The sequence below is a fragment of the Lolium perenne genome, chromosome 2 (assembly GCF_019359855.2).
Source record: "Lolium perenne isolate Kyuss_39 chromosome 2, Kyuss_2.0, whole genome shotgun sequence".
NCBI classification, from domain to species: Eukaryota; Viridiplantae; Streptophyta; class Magnoliopsida; order Poales; family Poaceae; genus Lolium; species Lolium perenne.
Window position 1 is genome coordinate 183,704,637 of NC_067245.2, and position 12,066 is coordinate 183,716,702.

Below are 12,066 nucleotides of genomic sequence, written 5' to 3' on the forward strand. Positions count from 1 at the left end.
GCTAGCAGAGAAGGCAGGGACCCATCGATTCTCTGACGTAGACGGCCAGAACGAGGCAAATGGGTGGCGACGGCTGCTAGGGTTTACACCCTACCACTGGTGGAAAAAAGGGCTTTGGTCGCGGTTGGCAACTGCCATTAGTCGCGGTGGCCCAACCGCGACCAAAGCAGCGCGACTAAAGGCCCCCCCTTTAGTCGCGGTTCCTTACGAACCGCGACTAAAGGCCCCGCCACGTGGGCCGCCGGGGGGCGCCAGGGCCGCGGACCTATACACGCGGGTGGTCTGGCCAACCGCGACTCAAGGCCTCCGCAGGTTTAGGGTTTTAGCCCCCTCCCTAAATCTGGTTTCTTTTTAATTTGTATTGTTTTATTTCTTTTGGGTTTTAATTTTGAAGGAGTTTCACATATTCTACGGCATCTGTATACATACATGCATATGAATGTACAATTTCAAACAAATTTGAAATTAGAACCAAAAAGAATTCAAGAGGAATATACAATATATATTCAATATCGGATGACCATATACAATATATATTCAATATCGGATGACCATATACAATTTTGAACAAGTTAGTTACAAATTCTGGTGCATATAAAGTTCTACGTCATCGTAATAGTGTTCTCCTCTAGGATCGATGACTTCCCTCGCCAACCATCCAGCTAGTTCCTCTTGAAGTGGTCGGAAGCGAGCTTCTGGACTAAGCGTCTTCCGGAGGTTATTCCTCAGGATGTTGTTCTCACACGTCTGGTCCCGCTCATTGCAGTATCTCCGGATCCTCTCACAAACATAGTATCCACATAGATTGGTCCCCGGTGGCTGAATATCCCCAGTCGTCCGCACTGCCATTTTAAAATGTAGCTCCTTTTTGAATTCACCGACCTTGGTATCTACGAACCGTCTCCAAACCCTACGAGGCAAAGAAAATTAAATAAACAAGAGAATTATTAATTAGTTACTTGATATTAGGAAATGATGAACGAAATAGGCCGATCGATATAGAGCGCAAATGAATGAAAATAATTACTTTTGCATCATTTTTCTCATGTCGCCCAAAGCGCCGGATCCATATTCAGAGAGTCGTGGACGAGAACTCGAGGAGGTCTGAACTTTAATTACCATAAGAATCCAAAGTGGAACCTGCGGACACGATACATGCACGATCATGCATAACTCATCGATTAGCCACATACCATGCATGGAGTAAACAAAAGAGAATGTGCTCAAGACAGAAACACTCACCCACAATGGTAATGAAATAGAATATCACTTTTCTGTTGCTGTTTTCTAATAAAAAGCCACAGTACATCCTCCACGTCGGCGGGGTGGTGTTCTAACACATGTGAATTAACGATGTGTGGGTCAATGAACCCAACATCATGGATGTTCCTTATTCGCATTTCCCGCTTCTTCATTCTGCATAATAGCGTACACAACAAGATAGTTAGGACAGTGCAGGCAATGACCGAGATGGGGTAGAAATTAATAAATCACTTACAGAACGTAGCAACTGATGATAGATTTGTCGAGGTCGCGCAGATTGAACAGCTGGAACAATTCACTCAGAGGAATTTGTACCCGAATGTTTGAAGTGATGCTCATATTTAACTTCCGCATAGATATAGTCTTTGGCGTTTTTATGTTTTATGTAACCCTTGTACCAATTTAGCAGACCTAGCATTTGTCGAGGTAGATCCCCTTCTGCGCGAGGCTCGACGAGAGGGCCATTCTTCACATATGTAAATACTACGTCCTTCATTGGCGCCTCATCAAGGCCTAGCAGTGCACGAAGAGTGATACCTAACTCGGCCGCTTGTTCTCTGGCACTCGTTACAGTCAATCCATGTGCTGCCGCAGCTGCTATGATATCGGGGGCATCCGGATCGGCGGCTTGCACTATGAGCGGGGCGATCGATTGTTTACTTTGTTCCCCGAGCTGGGCAACTTCTTTCCCCCTTTCTAATTTTGACTCGGCCTCGTCCTTCAAGGCTTTCTTCTCCGCCAACTCTTTCCTGTTCTTGAACGCGAGTGCTTGCCTACGAAGTTCACGTAAATAGTCGTCAGGCAGATTCTTCGCGGCTTGGGACGGTGTGTTCAAAAATGACTTAGCCCACTGCTTTTCCTTGTCGAATATATCGCTTGGGCTCGCCCTCTATTTTCTTCTTGACGCTCGCCTTCCAATTCTCTAAATCAGCAGCCGCGCCCGCCTCGACTTACTCGCCACTACTTTCCCAAGACCTCTGGGAGAGGCTTGATGATACCTCCGGTACCTTTGTTTTCTTAGGTACGTAAGGGTCCGGGTTAATAACCCAGGACTGCTTCGCTTCTTCGCCGGAGGTGGATTGGGGGCGGTGTCACGATCACCCGCCGGACGAGGACTAGGGGGCGGCGTCTGCTTACCCGCCGGACGAGGACTGGGGGGCGGCGTCGGCTGACGTGAAGGAGGTGTATTAGGTGAAGCACCACCACCACCGCCGCCACCGCCACCGTCACCGCCACCGCCACCGCCACCACCACCACCGTAGGGGGGTGGACTTGTTGGCGCCTCGCCTGGAAACTTGATAAACTTCTTCTGCCATAGAATGAACTAGCGCTTGACATCTCCAAGTCTTTTCACCCCTTCAGGTGTAGCAATGTCAATGTCCAGGTCCTCAAACCCTTGGACTATCTCCTCCACCGTCACACGAGCATAGCCATCTTGAATGGGGTTATTGTGGTGGAGTGCTCCAGGTGGCAAAGCACTGCCGATGGCTACCTTCATGGACATGTTCCCGATAGGATAATACAGATGACATGCTTTCATCTCCTTTATATCGTCCACGGGGTAGCGAGGAGGCTCCGGTGCAGTAATTTCGACCACCAGAGGCTCCGGTGCAGTAATTTCTATCGTCGGTGCACCAGCCGGTGAGGCCTCCGTGGAAGCCACGCTGCTTCTTCTCCGCTGCTGGCTTCCGAGATCCATTGGATGATCTTCAGCATGCTGCGCCCGAGCTGCATCTCTTTCGGCGACTAGTACACTCACGATTTTCTTCATCACATCCATTTCCGTTACCAACTTCGCCACAACATCTGCATCCCGATCCATCTTTCTCTTACGGCTTCTGTAACCGTACGGGTCATCGTTCTGGGGGAACCCTATTTTCCACGGAATGGGCCCCATGCCTCGTATACGTCCTCCGTGTTCAGGATTCCCGAGGGCTTTTGTCAGGGCGTCGTTCTCTCTGTTGAACCTGATCCTCCCCTCTTGAGCCTCCCTCATTGCCTCAATAAGCTTTTGGGTGGGTGTAATTATTTTGCCCTGATAAACACACTCCCCTGTCTCCGGGTTCAGCGATCCCCCATGCCCGTACCACCAGCTTTTGGCCCTTGGGTCCCATCCCTCCGTACCTGGACGGATTCCTCGCGCCCTCAGCTCGTTCTCCATCTTCTCCCACTTAGGCTGCCAAAAGCGATACCCTCCTGGCCCCATTTTATGATTGTACTCCTTCTTGGCCGCAGTGTCCTTCTTTTAGTTCGATAGTTCAAGGAACTGCTCCGATTTCTTTTGCTTCACAAATTCTGGCCAATCATGTTGCAGTTTCTCATATTGTCCTTTGAAATCCGGAGTCTTGCCCTGGTTGACAAAGTCATGGGCTAGATTTTGCTTGTATTTCCGGAATGCGTTGGCCATCCTAGAAAGAGCGAACTGTTTGACTAGCTTGCGCCTCTTCTTGTTTTCCGCAATCTTGTTACCCTCCTCATCGTATTTGCGGTATTCTGGAGGTAGAACGAAATGTTCCATAAGCTTGTTGAAGCAATCTTTTTTTTCTCTCTTATCGACAAAAGTGAAACCAACACGTGCCTTCTTTGGCTCATTCCACTCCTGGCGGGTGATCGAGACGTTGTCTCTAACAACGGCTCCGCATTGGCTGACAAACTTGGTGGCGTTCTTGCTGGGCTCCAGCGGCCTGCCGGTTTCTTCGTCGACAACATCGATGGTGCATGTTTCTCCTGCTTTCATCGTCTTGGTTGCGCCACGCTTTGACGACGTACTCGATTTTTTCGACGATCCGGCCGAGGGCTAAAATAAGAAAGAGAGTCGCGCGCGTTAGTACACACACATTTATTCAAATCAGTTAGTTTGTATCACCAGACGCTCAATATGTATATATATATACCTCGGCGCCGGAGGTGGTTGCTACTTCCAATTGAAGATCGTCGTTTATCGACGTTTCTTCGGCATCATCCGCTTGTCGACGGCGCCCTTCATCTTCACCCTCAAGGTTCAGATAAGAAGAGATATCATCTTCTTCTTCTCCGGTCGGCACATATAGAATATCGCCTTTTATGATGCCGAACATATGGTCTTCGCCTTCCGGATCATAGTTGTCCAGAATCGGGTCAGCTCTATCGTCCGCCATATGTCAGTCCTGAAAACATGTAGTCAAAACAAATTAATTGTGTATATGCATTATCACATCTCTTCTACATATAAACAGAGAGGGGCGACGAGCGGGAGGCGAGAGGGGGACGCGTGTTATATGCGGACGATCGACCTCGCAATGACCGCGTGGCGGTGGCGAACCGGTGGCGAAAGGGCGCGGCGGTGGCGGTGCCGACGACACATAACCCTCGCCGCCCCCTCTCGATCCCAAAAAAAACACCGCGCGTATACGGAGGGGGCGACGAGCGCTGCCGGCCCCCTCCGTATACGCGCGGTGGTAGCTGGTCACAAAGTTACAATATTTTTAAGTTGAATAAAAATTTGAAGTTACAAATTACTTAAAACTATTTTTCATTTAAGTTACAATTTGTAAGTTACAAATTTTGAAGTTTTAATTTTTAAGTACTATTTTTTGTTAAGTATTTTTTGTTAAGTACTTAGTTATCGACCGGCTAACAAAATTTAAGTTAACAAAATTTTAGGTTAACAAATTGTGAGTTAAGTACTTAGTTATCGATCGGCTAACAAAATTTAAGTTAACAAAATTTAAGTTAACAAAATTTTAGGTTAACAAAATTTTAGGTTAACAAAATTTTAGGTTAACAAAATTTAGGTTAACAAAGTTTTATTTTGTGTCTAACCAACAAAACAAAACAATTTTTAAGCTTTCGAATGGTCATGAGATTAGAGTGAGTTTTAAAAAAACTTTCACTCAAGATATGATGATTCAGATATGATGATTCAATTTTAGTTTTTTTTAAGTCCAATTTTAGTTAATTTTAATTTCGAAATTAACAAGAACTAAAACTAAAAAAAAGAAAAAAAATTTGGCCGGGGTGCGCGCGCGCGCGCCCTCTTGGCCGGCGCGCGCCTCTCTCCGGCCGGCGGCGCCGCCCTTCCTCTCGTGCGGCGCCGCCTTCCTCTCGTGCGGCGCCACCCCTTCCTCTCGATGGCGCGGCGGCTGCGGTGACACGGCGGCGCTGCACGGCGGCGCGCGCGTTTGTTGGAGGATTGGATCCTTACGGGCCGGGGCGTGGCGAGAAGAGAAGATGGAGGAGCCGGCGATGGCGGCGACGGCGCGAGACGATGACGCCGGCGACGGCGTGGAGACGACGAGAGGACGGCGCGCGTCTCAGATCGATGCGCAGTTCGGGCGGAGGAAGAAGAATGGCGCGGCGGTTCGCCGTGCGCGAATATATAGGGACCCCCCTTTAGTCGCGGTTGGGGTCGCCAACCGCGACTAAAGGGGTAACTTTATGAGCGGCTGGGGACCCCAAACCCGACTAAAGGTATTTTCACCCGGTTTTTATTTTCCCGCGCGCAAGGACCTTTAGTCGCGGGTGGGCCGGCCCACCGCGCCTAAAGCTCTTTTTGAAAATACTTTTCTTTTTTGAAAATCATATAATACATATAATATATCAAAAAAATCAGAAAAATAAAACTAATTCAATTCAAAATTTTAAAAATACAAATAATATATCAAAAAAATCAGAAAAAAAAACTAATGCAATTCAAAATCTTAAAAATACAAATAATATATCAAAAAACTAAGAAAAATAAAACTAATTCAATTCAAAATGTTTAAAATACATATAATATATCAAAAAATTCATAAAAATAAAACTAATTCAATTCAAAATCTTAAAAATACAAATAATATATCAAAAAAATCAGAAAAAAAAACTAATTCAATTCAAAATCTTAAAAATACAAATAATATATCAAAAAACTAAGAAAAATAAAACTAATTCAATTCAAAATGTTTAAAATACATATAATATATCAAAAAATTCATAAAAATAAAACTAATTCAATTCAAAATCTTAAAAATACAAATAATATATCAAAAAATTCATAAAAATAAAACTAATTCAATTCAAAATCTTAAAAATACAAATAATATATCAAAAAATTCAGAAAAATAAAACTAATTCAATTCAAAAATTTAAAAATACAAATTATCAAAAATTCATAAAAATAAAACTAATTCAATTCAAAAGTTCGTTGGCCCCCTCTTCCCGCCTCTTTCCGCCGACCCCCTCTTCCCTCCTCGTCTTCCCGCCATTTCTTCCCTGTCTTCCCGCCTCTTTCTTCCCGCCAATTGTTTCCCGCCAATTTCTTTCGGCCTCTTTCTTCCCGCCAATTTCTTCCCGCCACTTTCTCCCCGCCTCTTTCTTCCCGCCTCCTGTCTTCCCGCTCCCATTTTTCCCGCCATTTGTCACTACATATAGGTAGCCCGGCTTGGCCAGCATCACATCTCTACAAAATCTCTCTCTCATCGCTTCCACCGCACACACACTAACCTACCAGCAGGTGGAGGAGCTTTGCGCCTCGAACTACCCTTGCCCTCCGGCTACCGCGTCCTCGCCGGCTGGAGCCTAAGCGCCGGCGGCGTGCCGGTCCCTCCCGTCCCTCAGGGTACTGCGCGCCGGGCGGCCATCACGAACCACTACTACCTCGACCTCACGCCGGAGCAGCGGATGAATCCCAGCTGGCATCCCGATAACCAGCATACTTGGGACGCCTTCTTCATCAATCGGCGTGAGAGGGCGCTCGCCAGGTATGAGGAGGACGGTCTGCCTCCTGGAAACTTCCACGAGGCCGGCCGTCGGCTATGGTGGTACGGCCGGACTCTGCAGAGCGTCATGGACTACATCACGGCCGGCGATATCCCCCGCCTGCGCTACCCTCAGTTCGAGCCACGAGCGCCGCCCGACGACGCCGACGACGGCAGCCGACGACGACGCCAAGCAACTTAGAAGGCGACGACTACCAGTACAATGGCGGCGGCTATGAAGACTATGAGTATGCATATTATACGCCTAGGCAGGAGTATGACTAAATCACTCCAAATTTCATGTATGTAGGAGTATGACTTAGTCACTCCAAATTTCCTATATGCAGGAGTATGACTTAGTCACTCCAAATTTCATGTATGCAGGAGTATGACTTAGTCACTCCAAATTTCATGTATCATCAGTGCTATCTCGAGTCAATTGAATCATTCGAAAATGGACACCAAACACCTCCCGGGTAATATAATTCACATGATTCATTCAACAAAGTTTGGTACAATAAATTATTACACATCATATCTTCCCTTGTGTCCCTCCTTGCTTACGATGGTGCCGTATCCATGGAGCATCCTCATCATTTAACTGAAGGCTTGGGTCGGTGTTCACTTTGAAGGGCGGAATTTCAGCAAACATATTATAATCTTCGACATGTCTCTGTCTTGTCCTCCACTCCCACGATGTTTCTTTTCCTGAAAGAACAATGTGGCGCTTTGGATCATCGAACGATGTACTGATCGTTTTCTTATCTTTCCGTTTCCTCGGTTTGCTACTCATGTCCTTCACATAGAAAACCTGAGCGACATCTTTCGCTAGGACGAATGGTTCGTCAAGATAACCAAGATTGTTGAAATCCACCATTGTCATTCCGTATTGCTGGTCCACCTTTACCCCACCTCCGGGGAGCTTGAACCATTTGCACTGAACAAAGGGACCCTAAAGGAGGGTCCATAGTCAAGTTCCCATATCTCCTCTATGTAACCATAATATGTGACCTTTTGCCCATTCTCGGTTGCTGCATCAAAGCGGACACCACTGTTTTGGTTGGTGCTCTTTTTATCTTGGGCGATCGTGTAAAATGTATTCCCATTTATCTCGTACCCTTGGAAAGTCGTTATAGTCGAAGATGGTGTCTTGGCCAACATGTACAGCTGATCTACAACCTTATTGTCACTCATTAAATGTTTTCTCAACCAACTGCCGAAAGTCTCCATGTGGGCCTTCCTAATCCAGGATTCAGGCTTCCCAGGGTTGTCCGAGCGTAAAATATTCTTGTGTTTCTCAAAGTACGGAGCCACCAAGCTGGAATTGGTCAGAATCGTGTGGTGTGCTTCGCCAGAGAATGGCCGTCCATACATATCATTGATTTCCTTCCGATCGTGCCTTTTCCACTTAGTCTCCCCTCGTGCCGCGATTGAGGAAGACCAATCGGCTTAAGGTCAGGAACAAAGTCAACACAAAACTCAATTACCTCCTCATTTCCATAGCCCTTGGCGATGCTTCCTTCTGGCCTAGCACGGTTACGAACATATTTCTTTAATACTCCCATGAACCTCTCGAAGGGGAACATATTGTGTAGAAATACAGGACCGAGAATGGAAATCTCATCGACTAGGTGAACCAGGAGGTGCGTCATAATATTGAAGAAGGATGGCGGGAACACCAACTCAAAATCGACAAGACATTGGATCACATCGTTCTCGTAACCGTGGTAGAACTTCTGGATTGATTACCTTCTCGAGAGATTGCATTGAGGAATGCACATAGCTTCACAATGGCTACTCGAACATTTTCGGCAGAGCCCCTCAAAGCAATCGGAAGCAATTGCGTCATAATCACGTGGCGATCGTGAGACTTCAGGTTTTGGAACTTTTTCTCCGCCATGTTTATTATTCCCTTTATATTGGACGAGAATCCTGACGGGACCTTCATACTGCTCAGGCATTCAAAAAAGATGACCTTCTCTTCTTTGGTCAGAGCGTAGCTGGCACGACCTTGAAACCGCTCCGAATGCCGGTCATCAGGGTCTTTCAAACTTTGCCGGTCCTGCCGTGCTTCCTTTGTATCATTTGACTTCCCATACACGCCCAAGAAGCTTAGGATGTTCACGCAAATATTCTTCGTAACGTGCATCACGTCGATTGCAGAGCGGACTTCTAGGACTTTCCAATATTCTAGCTCCCAGAATATAGATTTCTTCTTCCACATGGCTACGTGCCCGTCAGCTCCTTCGAACTGATTGTCCGCCAGACCCTTTCCAAAGATGACTTTCAAACCCTTGACCATATCAAATACCTCAGCACGTGTGTGTTCCGCAGGCTTCGGCCGGTGATCTGCCTTGCCGTTGTACTGCTTGCCTTTCTTTCATCGGATGACCTTTCGGAAGAAATCGACGATGCCCAAGGTACACGTTCTTCTTACAATTTGGCAAATGTACACTTTCAGTCTCATGTAAGCAGTGCGTGCATGCATTGTATCCCTTATTTGACAGTCCCGAAAGGTTACTAAGAGCAGGCCAATCGTTGATGGTTACGAAAAGCAACGCTCGTAGGTCAAATTCCTCTTCTTTGTGCTCATCCCACACACGGACACCAGGTCTGCCCCACAGCTGTAAAAGTTCATCAACTAATGGCCTTAGGTACACATCGATGTCGTTGCCGGGTTGCTTCGGACCTTGGATGAGCACTGGCATCATAATGAACTTCCGCTTCATGCACAACCAAGGAGGAAGGTTGTAGATGCATAGAGTCACGGGCCAGGTACTATGGCTGGAGCTCTGCTCGCCAAAAGGATTCATGCCATCCGTACTTAGACCAAATCTTATGTTCCTTGCGTCAGCTGCAAAATCTTTGAACTCTCTGTCGATCTTTCTCCAGTGCGTTCCATCTGCGGGGTGTCTCAACTCCCCGTCCGACTTACGGTCCTCTTTGTGCCATCGCAACAACTTGGCATGCTCTTTGTTCCTGAACAGACGTTTCAACCGTGGTATTATAGGAGCATACCACATCACCTTGGCGGGAACCCTCTTCCTGGGGTTCGGGCCCTCAACATCGTCACCAGGGTCATCGCCTCTGATCTTATAACGCAATGCAGTGCATACCGGGCATTCATTCAAATTCTCGTATTCACCGCGGTAGAGGATGCAGTCGTTGATGCATGCATGTATCTTCAGAACCTCTAAACCTAGAGGGCAGACAACCTTCTTTGCTTCGTACGTAGTGGCGGGAAACTCGTTATTCTTTGGAAACATATTCTTCAACATTTTCAGCAAGTTTTCAAATGCCGAGTCAGCTACACCTGCCTGTGCCTTCCATCTCAGCAAATCCAGCAGTGCAGCCCAGCTTCTTCAGACCATCATCGCATCCGGGGTACAGCGCCTTCCTGTGATCCTCTAACATGCGATCCAAATTCTCCCTCTCTTTTTCAGTTTCGCAGCGTCTCCGTGCATCAGCAATGGTCCGACCAAGATCATCAACGGGATCATCATCACCTTCAGCTTCAGCATCCCCTTCCCCTTCACCTTCCCCTTCACCTTCAGCATCCTCCATGAAAGTATCACCGAAATGAGCAAGATAGCTTTCATCGATGAAATCATCCCCTTCTTCATCTTCTTCCATTATAACCCCTCTTTCTCCATGCTTGGTCCAACAATTATAGCTTGGCATGAAACCGTGCTGAAGCAGGTGCATGTGAACATCTCTTGAGGAAGAGTAACCCTTCTGATTCTTACATTTAACACATGGACAGATAACAAAACCCTCCTGCTTGTTCGCATTAGCCACTACGAGGAAATCTTTCAAACCCGCACTGAACTCGCCGGAGAGTCGGTTACCGTACATCCATTGTCGATTCATCTGCATTATTATAATATAAAATATATAATTAACCATCATGCATTTGTTAAACTAACTAGCTACAAACAATATAAATTAAACAATGAACTACACACACATGCACATTTTATCAACGACACATCAAAGGTTCAAGTTGCTAACCGCGATCGAGGAGGAAAAAATAAATGAGAAAGCTCAAGTGTGGCTCCAACACTTCATATCATGTTTGTTTCATGCTCTTGGGGCATTTCATCAAACACCTTATGTGCATAAGAGGAACCAAAAGCAAACCTAACACCCACTTGTGAAGCTTGTGAAGAGAATGGCACCAAATGGCTAAGTGTTGGCTGCTGGATGGGTATATATAGGGGAGGGGCTTTAGTCCCGGTTGGCCTGGCCAACCGCGACTAAAGGCCTTCGGGCACCTTTAGTCGCGGGTGGCCAGGCCCAACCCCACTAAAACCCCCCACCTTCACCACCTGGCCACCCTGCGCCCTGGGCCCACGCCGTTGGGCGCGGTTCGCCACACGAACCGCGACTAAAGACCCCATTAGTCGCGGTTCCTTTACCTTCGCGACTTATGGGGCTCACCCGAAGCCTGTTTTTCCACCAGTGTACCTGCCGCCTCTCTTTTCTTTTACGGGAGAGGGTTACATGATAACATGTACTGACATGTCCAACTTGACTCCATCGATCGCATCATTTCTAATTTCCTCTGTTTTCGCTCACTAGGGCGGGCGCACGTATGCATGCATGCTTTCAGTAACCTCGTACATGAATTAAATGGATCTACTATCTTTTCTTGGAGATTAAATGGATCGGTCTATCCATCCATAGCTACTAGTTTCTTTTTGGCAATGTATAACTCCACTTGCAGGTAATTAATTTATTTCAAGTGGGCGTGCACTAGAACAAATTAGTAGTACTCTTTCGTTTTTCATTCGTTTTTTGAAACCAGACTTGGACCTAATAATAAATCTGATTTTTTTAATAAATAATCAAGACATCTACTACGCAGTAATAATAATTGATGATCGATTAGAGCAAACAACCAAAAACGCCGCAGCGGTTCGTTCGCCTATCCATCAGCTGCACCATGCGTTCTCTCGCCGCGAATACCATGAAAACCATCAACCTTAGGTGTCGGAGTCGGTCATTCCTATACTCCTTCACCGGGCCCGGTGATAACCATGACTGTCTCACTAAGTTATCAATTTCTAACAATTAGTTAATTAAC